Source organism: Thamnophis sirtalis, unplaced genomic scaffold (assembly GCF_051295495.1).
Source record: "Thamnophis sirtalis isolate CommonGarterSnake01/CBP01778 unplaced genomic scaffold, rThaSir2_p1.2 scaffold_5, whole genome shotgun sequence".
Classification (NCBI taxonomy): Eukaryota; Metazoa; Chordata; class Lepidosauria; order Squamata; family Natricidae; genus Thamnophis; species Thamnophis sirtalis.
Genome location: NW_028261385.1, coordinates 79393932 through 79404470, shown reverse-complemented (window position 1 = coordinate 79404470; position 10539 = coordinate 79393932).

Below are 10539 nucleotides of genomic sequence, written 5' to 3'. Positions count from 1 at the left end.
CGGCCAGTTTAGAGAAGGGGGAAAAAATCCCCATGTGTCACATGACGACGATGTGATTTCGACACCCCTGGTCTAAATGAACGAATCAACCAAGTGTCTCTGGAGATTCTCAGTATCCAGGTCATGATTGTTCCAAAGGTGTAATTGGACTTTGTTTTCCCTTGAAGACGTTTCACTTCTCATCCAAGAAGCTTCTTCAGCTATTCTCCCTGTACTTCAATGAAGGAGACTAGAGCTCATCTGCATGTTCTACTTGCCCACCACATCATGATGTCTACCTAGGAGCCTGTTTCAGGAGCTTGTTTCGTAGGACAGGAATGCACAATGTCCTCAATTCAACTCCTGCTGAGCGCAAAGGTAACCTTTGTCTATAGTTTCTCTCCACATCAAAAGTACTTTTTCCCCCCCAACTTCTGCCAGCACAAGCAGTGCTGTGCGGTCCGTCTGCTATGCTTCATTTGGTTGTAGCATCAATTGGCTACTGTGCACTTTGCTAGAAACACTCCCTTTCTTCTAGTTAGCAGTTATCACCCTGCATGGGTTTCATCCTGGGCTGCCATCTCCTTCTGAAGTGACCTTCCCAGGCAGAGCAGTGAAACACTGCAGATATCCTTTAAAAAAAAAACCTGGGTCACTGGGTATGGTGAAGTGCTGAACTCTTTCCTTTCTCCAACTTCACTTACAGATTTACCTGTGGAATTGTAACTTTTCTTCCTTCAGGGTGAAATATTGATCTATGTACAATTAAGCTGATGTGCTTTTTAAAAAAATGTAAGCCCTACTAACTCATTAAAAAAAATTTTTTTCTAGGGAAAGGGGAAGGAAAGAGACTGTCTATCCATCTTCCCAAGATCTTTTTGTTTTGAAATATTATAATAGATAGCATAAAACTTCCTGCTCAAAAATAAATCTTTCTTTCTTTTTCTTTCTTTCTTTTTTCTTTTTCTTTCTTCCTTCCTTCCTTCCTTTCTTTTTTCCTTCCTTCCTTCCTTCCCTTCCCCCCTCCCTCCCCTGTTACCTCTTACAAGAGCCATGATGGTACAGTGGTTAGAATGCAGTATTGCAAGCTACTTCTGCTGACTGCCAGCAATTTGGCAGTTTGATTCTGACCAGCTGAAGATGGATTCAATCTTCCATCTTTTCGAGGTGGGTAAAATGAGGAGCCAGATTGTTGCGGGCAATATGCTGACACTGTAAACCGTTTAGAGAGCGCATTGTGAAGTGGTATATAAGTCTAAGTGCTATTGCTTCAACATCTGAGTATCATGATTTCAATCCAGGGCCCAAATTGTGACTGTTAAATGACAAAAGAAGTAGTTATTTCTACTGATCAAAGACCGCTTCAAAGACTACATTTTTATTTTTAAATGTTTTACATTATTCTGTTGTCCCATTATAAACAGATATCAGGGCCACGTCTTGGTACAAATCAAACTCTGATTGATACAATAAGATGAGTTTATTGCTCTCAGACTCACACCATTTGCATAATAGCTGTAAGATAATGTAATGAAAATACCATCATTCCATTTCTAAGTGGAATGCATTAGGCCAGGACAGCCAAGGGAGCAGAAAACATACCCGCTCATATCACTTCTGTAAAGAACATAAAAGAGTTTTCATATTCCTGGTGTTGGATTTTCAAATATCCAAAAGCAGAAGCAGAATACACCTGATCTTTCAGTTTAATATAAGATCAATGAAGGGCATAAAAATAACATTTTTTCTATTTTCTGTTAATTTAGGTAAAAACCTAGACTGAAACTTAAAAGTTCTGGTAAGTTTATTCATGAGCTTTTATAATTTATTGCCAAATGTTCTTTGAGTCTCAGAACTGACATTCTGTACTGAGCTCCATGACATTTTTGCTCTGCAACAGATAAGAATAAATCAGGTAAGTTGAGAAGTTGCATACATGGTAAATTCCTCTGAGAAACTGCCGGAAATTGTCAATAATACTTTTAAAGTTACACTGCTAATCTAGGTGGGTGATTCATCAGCCAAGTTTCAAACCTATCAAAAATGGGACTGTTTGGCAGATGTTTTTTCTGTGTGTTCCTAATGTTTCTGTCTTTTTTCCATTCAGTACGCAAGTATTCACATTTATTTTGAAATTGTTGTAGAAATAAAGAAAATATTTCCCATAATAACTATAATAAAATCAAAAACTATGCCTTACCTAGACTATAGAGTAGCTGATTTGAAAATCTCAGATTTGAACATCATGTGTTTTTAAATTAATTGCTACAAATGTGGAAGTAGATTGTATTTTGCTTTGGAATAGCTTCTATTAAAATCAATGGGATTTTTTTTTCTAGAATAAAGATACAGTACTTCTTTCCGTCAGTCAAACTTTTTTCAGTCAGCATGCCGTATTAGGCCACTTGCTTAAAAAAATTTAAAAATAAAAAATAAAAAAAAATGTGGGAATTAATAATATCACATAATGGTGGTAAAATGGACAGAATCAGTAGAGAAACTATAATAGAGATGAAACAAAAGGTCATCAGAGAGATTAGAATTATTATTTTTTATCCAACCAGGTGTTCCACTTAAAATGGCACACCTTTCTTCTAAATAAAACAGGATAAATTGTAACAATCTGGATATATAAATTATTTAATAATATTTTGATTGCAAGTGATGTTTTTCATGGATTTATGCACCAGGAGAATATAGCATGTATACATGTGTAAATGTTAATAAACAACAAACGTACCCCTCTGCAAATATACATGGGTTGCCTTTTGCATCTTAATTAAGTTACTTTTCCTCTTAGAATTTAATTTTAGTGTGAAGAAATATCTGGTTACGTTGACATTAAATTCAGTTGTCAAATGCCCTCCATCTCAATAAAGACATCAACTAGATTGGGGCTCGTGTTGTTGTTGTTGTTTCTTTAAAAAAAAAAAGCTATGGTTCCAAGCATTATTATTTGTTCAGAACTCCGAAGGCCACAAATGTCTCCCACAACAACATCTGCAGTTGGAATGTGGATTGAATGCATACATACAATCTAGTGAAAGTTATCATTTGCAAGCACATTGCCTAACTACTGTGGAAAATGCAGGATTAAATGCTTTCCCTTCCCCAGTGGGTAAGCAGCTACACCCTAGTCTGGCATGCTAAGACAGAGAGTCCAGTCACATGTCCCAGCTGCAGATACTAACTCTGTGCCAAAAATTTATGCAATAATCTTTCTGCAACAGTAGGAAGCTCTGACCTGACCATACGATTTCGCTTCTTATTTCACCTCATCCATTAATACTGCTTAGTTATTAGCTTGATAGTCAGTATTACTGTTCTTTGCAGAGATTATATGGATTAGGAGAGTGTTACAATAATAACTGAATCAAGAAAATCAAAAGATGATGATATTGGATGGGAGGTTTACTGGCTTTCTAAAGTACCTCTGAGTTTCTGAGGTTTAAAGAAGAGCCTTGATATACAGAGAGTCTTCAACCTACAACCACAATTGAGCCCCAAATTTCTGTTGAGACCGTTGTTCAGTAATTTTGCCCCGTTTTACGTCCTTTCTTGCCAAAGTTGTTGAGTGAATCATTGTAGTTGTTGAGTTAGTAGCACGGTTGTGAAATGAAATCAGGCCTGCCCATTGACTTTGGGCAGGGGGTTGCAAAAGTGAATCACATGACCATCAGAAATATGAGCCAGTTGTCAAGCATCTGAATTTTGATCACATGTCCATGGGGGATGCTGCAACATGAAAAATAGTCATGTCACTTTTTTCAGTGCCGTTGTAACTTCAAATGGTCACTAAACGAATGGTTGTAAGTTGAGGACTACCTGTATTTAACAATCATTGTAAATCAGTTGGATACACAGCATCCATCAACTGTTACCAAGGTTGAGAAAATTGTGATTAACCATTATTTTGAAGTTTGAAAATGTTCTAAAAGTCTAGATAATTGCAGTAGGGGGAGGTTTTGTTTCAAAAATCATTTTCACTACGTAAAATATTCTAAATAATTAGGTTTGTTTTTGGTGTGGCTCTAAGTCAAGTCTCAAAGTCTAAATGTTCTTTATTTCTCTCTGTCTAGGAGAGTAAATTGAATGTAATTTCAGCCTTCAAACCACCACCCTCTGTTTAGGTTGGGCATGTAGATATTAATTTTATTTACTTTATAATCCAAAGGCAACCACATGACCCCGGGACACTGCAAGCAACCGTCGTAAATATGATTTGGTTGCCAATCGTCGGAATTTTGATCATGTGACCATGGGGATGCTGCAACCACTGTGAGTGTGAAAAACGATCGTAAGTCACTTTTTTTCAGTGGTGTTGTAACTTTGAACGGTCGTTAAACAAACTGCTGTAAGCCAAGGACTACCTGTAGATCAACCTCTCAGGAACGATGAGGAACGATACACTCCTACTGTGAGAGCAAATCCACGTATTAACAGTCTAATCCTCAACTATAAGAGTAACAGCACCAGCCTACACATGTCTTTTGAGAAGTAAACCATTACTGGCTTGAGCTGTGTTTTCTTCCAGATCAGTTGGTATAGAATTCCAACATTGATCCCACGGATTTCATAGGGACAAAGCCCAACTGTTCTGTTTTAAGTACATAATATCAAACGAATGCGGCTGATTCTCATCTTTTATGACAGGTGATGCCCTGGGTACGTACTAAAAAAACCTCATTTGATTACATAACACATCTTTCTCAAACAAATAAGAAGCAATACACCATTCTTCTATTTGCTTAAAGAATACACTTGTGGAGTGCTCTTCACCATTTGTTACAAAAATAAGCACAGTGGATATATAATTACTTTCACCAGCTCTCTCAGATTCCAGGAAGCAGGAATGAAAACAATGAAAGCATACCTTTAAAAAAAAGAAAAAAATAACCGCAGCAACAAAAGGTCTTGTTTATCAAAGTTAATCCCCTACATTTGATTGAAAATGAAATTAAACTAATATGTTTCTTTTAATTACTTTGCAGATCCATTACCCAGCAGCAGGTATGGTGTCCCTACAGAACAATGATGTTCAGAAGTCAAAGAGGAAGTCTTCTTTAATTTTTTCTGTTTTTGCTGTTAATGATTGAGTACATGTAGTATCAACAGTTTGTAGATTATGTTTGGCTTCCACTAATGTAATTCTTAACATACCATCATATGGAGATCTATTGATGAAATTCCCACAAGCCCTGACTTTAAAAGTTCCTATGAAATCAGTTAGACCATATTTCATGTGAACATGTTTCCTATTTAGAGCCAGAGTAATGTTGGAATTAGTCTGCTGGATCAGGACCAGGGGAAGCTGTCTTCAGATCTCTACTAAGCCATAAGACTTTTATTATTCTCAATTAGCCCCATCTCTCAAGCAAAATTGCCTTACAAAATTGTGCTAAGAAAAACATGGGATAAGCTTACATATGGTCTTCTGAGCTTTTTTAGAAACTTGTGTCTCAAAAGGTTTTGCTCTTTTTAAAACTAGTTCATATCTACAATGCTGCTGAGCCCAAAAGCTTCAATCAGCTAACCAGGGCAAAAATTTATATGTAAATCTTTAAGCGTTCTTAATCCATATGCAAGAGTTATACCATTGATACCATTTTTGTAAAGAGAATATACTTCCGTAAGATATTTAGGCTAATTTTTCAGAGATCTGTTCTGTATTTTGTTAAAAGCTCAGCCTTGCTAGAATTGGAACAACTCAGTGGTGGGTTTTAATTTATTTTACTACCAGTTCCCTCATGCACTCGTGCGATGTTTCTGCACATATGCAGAAGCGTCTGATTGGATGGGCGGAGCCTACCACCGCCGCCACTACCGGTTCGCCCGATCCGGAGCAAACCGGCAGAAACCTAACTCTGGAACAACTACAGTATTAAATGGCAGCAAAGAGTTATAATTTGCTTTATTTCTTTGCTCCTATCAAGTGGTCATTTGGACTTTTGCAGCCTAAACCTAGTAGCCCTAGTTAAAGAAATTGTTACTATATTATATATTTCTAGAAAAATGTAAAGTGAATTTGAATTTCTGATTTTTAAAGCATTCTCTATCACGAAAAAGAATTAATTATTTTTATCTCGATCACAATCTCCTACATTGTGATTGCTCCCACAGGACTATAAGTTGGAGGTTAGTTACTTTATCACAAAGATATTCCATTTGGAAGAACAAAAGTACATTTATTTATAGAGGAGAAACCAAGCCAAAACAAAGCAAAAATACACGCTCCCCAACCAATCAGCAAAAAAAGTAAAATAAAATAAAGGCTGAACAATAATGGTTCACTTTCAGGCCACACACAGAGTTAACACTGTTTTTCTCATTTGAAAGGATTGTGCATTGAACTGGAGATTAAAAAATAAAGACAGCTTGAAACCGAACATTTAGGCTACCTTTCAAAGTAACTAGAAAATTGCTCCAATTATCACTTTGAAAGTCTTGGATCATGATTCTACTATTTCATATGTTTAGTTCAAATTAGGGCTCATCTAGAACCCTGACTTCAAGTATAAGTTTGTTTGTTTATGTTTATATTCCATGTTTCTTCCAAGGAGCTTATGATTCTTCTTCCCCTGCCTTTTTATCTCCACACAATAAAATAAGTTAGGCTAAAGAATTGCATTTGGCTCAGAGTAGAAAGGAAATTACATGCTCAGTTTTCCAATCTTAGGTTCCTTTCATGCACAGATCTCCTAAGGAGAAAAATAGTTAGTGTAAAACAAATAACACAGCTATCATGCTAACTTGTAAATAGTAAATAACGTGAATAAAGTCAAAATCTCTGAATTTTTGTTGCAAAAATGGATTAAAATATAGAATATTCTATTTTGTGTGAGTAATGTATTTTACAAATCCACACCCTCCAATGTTAAAATTCAGAACTATACTTTTTATCATTCAGAATTGAAACTCAACCTGCAAATTTCGGCATTTATGTAAAGTACTTGTCCTTCTGTCAGGCCAGGGAATGTTGACATGAGCTGTGGCTAATTATGTACCAGCAAATTGCCGGGCTGACTTAACCAGGAGGTTAGGATTGGGCTAATAGACAATTTCTTGTTCATTTGTAATTGTGGCTAATTCTACACACTGTCTGCTTGAGTAGGAGCACACCCCTGAATGCATCTTATATTACAGAGAGAAATCACACCGAGTGCTTAATTAAAATTGAATTGCGTATCAACACTAATCCAGACAATACCAAGATATTTCAAAGTTGAAACAAAAGAGATGTACTGTCTGGGACAAATATACACCAAGCAGCCAGAAGCCAGTTTTGTTTGAAGATGCCACAGTTTTGTTTCCTTTATTCTGCTCAAAGGTTTCCATTAACAATTTCAGGTGTCTGAGAAATATTCCGTGACCTGTCAAAACCGCGGACGACAAAAGCGCGCTCGACGAAAGCGCGTACCTGTCATCAGCAGCGCGATGAAAAAAATTAAAAAATAAATTAAATTAAAATTAAAATAAAATTAAAGCAAGCCGATTCACATAAAGGTAAGGGTTAGGTTTAGGGATAGGGTTAGGTTAAGGGTTAGGGTTAGGTTTAGGGTTACGTTAAGCGTTAGGGTTAGGTTTAGCGTTAGGTTAAGGGTTAGCGTTAGGTTTAGCATTAGGTTAAGGGTTAGGTTTAGGGTTAGGTTTAGGGTTAGGTTAAGGGTTAGGTTTAGGGTTAGGTTTGGGGGGGTTAGGGTAAGGTTTTCACTTTAATTTTAAATTTTCCGCTCACAGCGCGATGTTTTCGTCGCGCTGTGATGACGTCACGTACGCGCTTTCGTCGAGCGCGATTTTGTCGTCCGCGGTTTTGTGGTGGAACCAAATATTCAGTAGCTGGTTCTAAGCAGTCAACCAAATTAAACTTTCTAGCGACAATTCTAAGGTAAAATGAGGTTTAAAGAAGGGGCAACCAACCATAGCAGAAACATAAAATTTTGTACCTTTCATTTAGCTTTGATCTCGAACTTTGCCCAAACTCAATTGCAGTTTAGTGATCTCCGAATAAAAATAAGATTTCTTTATTTTTTAGCATAAGTGGAAAAGCCAGGAAGATACCGTGTAATATTTTGAAATGAGGATCCTAAAAGATAATACTGCATAATCTGCCCATACGTCAAATAGCCTTACTAAAATCATATAATTGTTATGACTATTCCACAATTCAAAGGAGAAGTCAATCTACATAGCATTCAGGACTGTTCATGAAGTACCTGTATAAATTTTTTAAAGCAGCATTCTCTTTTCCTGAGTTTGCACAGTTGCTGCTGTGTCATCCTGGCAAAAGCCACAGTTAGTTTAAGGAATTGCTGGTGAATACAAGCATACCTATGTGAACTCTGAAGTGTCTTTTCCCTTGTACTCCAAAGAACTTCAGTCATAATAATTGTATCAAACGATAATAAAAGGATTGAGTTCACATATTATGGGAAACTGTGGTTTGTTTTATTATGATTTGTTAAACAATAGCCTGTTTTTATTAAACATAAATTGTAGTTCACTCACAGTAGCTGTGTTCACAGATTGAATAAAGCACAAAGTGCATTAAATCTTACTGCACTGTGTGATGTCAGCCAAATATATTTAAGCACTTTGTCAATTACTGTGGTTTGTTTTGGATTCATTGCCTAAAATAGTAGAAAGCATGTTCTTACTGAACAGGATAGACATTGCATAGGCTCCAGAACTAAAAGGACCAGAAACTTTTTAAAAGTAATGTCTGAAAAAATGAGGAGAGCATCTGAAATATCTCCAGGGAGCTAGACCTCCTCTGTCCATACTGCTATGACTACATAAATAATGGACTTTTATTATCTTTTCCTGTGATATCAGGTAAAGGTAAAGGTAAAGGTTCTGCTCGCAATATGTGCTAGTCGTTCCTAACTCTAGGCGGCAGTGCTCATCTCCATTTCAAAGCCGAAAAGCCAGCACTGTCCAAAGACAACTCTGTGGTTATGTGGCTGGCATGACTAAATGCTGAAGGCGCATGGAACACTGTTACCTTCCCACCAAAGGTGGTCCCTATTTTTCTACTTGCATTTTTACATGCTTTCGAACTGCTAAGTTGGCAGAAGCTGGGACAAATAATGAGAGATCACTCCATTATGCGGTGCTAATGATTCGAGCCGCTGAATTGCCAACCCTTCTGATCATCAAGTTCAATGTCTTAGCCACTGAGCCACCACGTTCCTTGTGATATCAGATACAACCCCAATTAAAAATGAAAGAGTAATAGCAAAGAAAACTATTAATGTATATTAGAAGAAGGGTGACCTTGATGAAGAGATGCAAGTTCTGTTGCCAAGGTAAAATAAAACAGGTTTTAACAACTGGGTAACATTGAAAAGCAGCTCAGATAGACACTTTAATTCACAAATCTATAAGAAGGAGATACAACACAATTAGACTTGCAAGAATGTGTTATTATAACCAAACTCAATAAAGGTAGCATAGGTAAGGGAATAAGAAATGATACTAAATTATGTTTGGGTTGGCGGAAATACCATCCCAAGGAAACATAAACTGAGATTCAAAATAGACACACCAACAACAATAGAAAAAGAAAGGGAGAGAGGAGGAGAGAATGAAAGAAAGACAGGGCAAAGAAGAAAGAGGTAAGGAGAGGAGGATGGAAAGGAGAGAAAGAGGAGGAGAGAGGGTAGGAAGGGGAAGAGGAAGAGCAGGAGTAGGAGAAAGGTACAGGAAGAAGGAAGGGAAAGGAGAGGAGGTAGGAAGAAAGTAGAGAAGGGAGGGAGGGAGGGAGAAAAGAAAGGGAAAATAAGGTGGTGTTACAACAGGAGGAAGGGATGGTAAACAAAGCAACCCAAACTGTATATTATAACCTATTAAATGAAATAATAAATGTATAAGAATGATAAATGTTAAAACACCTATAACCAAACGACATGCTGTATGTGATGATGGGGTTTTTTGTGGTTTTTTTGTTTTTTCATTGTTGTGTGTATGTGTTGTCTATGTAATAAAAATAAAAAAATATATAATTTAAAAAAAATAAAGGTAGTCTTTGTCTTTTTTGTGGAGTCAATTTCTTGGTGAGGTCTACCAAAGGGTTACAAATAGGAACATTTATTGATCAATCAATCAGAGAGATATAGCCACTTCGAACAAAATTATTTTGTTAGGTAAAATGAAAACAAACTACAGCTAGTCCTCAACTTACAACCACAAGTGAGCTCAAAATTGTTGTTGTTAAGTGAAACTTTTGTTAAGTGAATTTTGTCCCATATTATGACCTTTAGTGCCACAGTTGTTACGTTAGTAACACAGTTGTTAAGTGAATCTGGCTTCTCCATTGACTTTGCTTATCGGAAGGTGGAAAAGGGGATCACATGACCCTGAGACACCACAACTGTCATAAATATGAACCAGTTGCCATGCGTCTGAATTTTGATCATGGGACCGTGGGATACTGCAATGGTCATATGTGTGAAAAATGGCCATAAGTCATTTTTTCAATGCTATTGTAACTTTGAACAGTCACTAAATGAACTGTTGTAAGTCCAACACTAGTTGGAGAATTTTTGGCAACACTGTATTCAG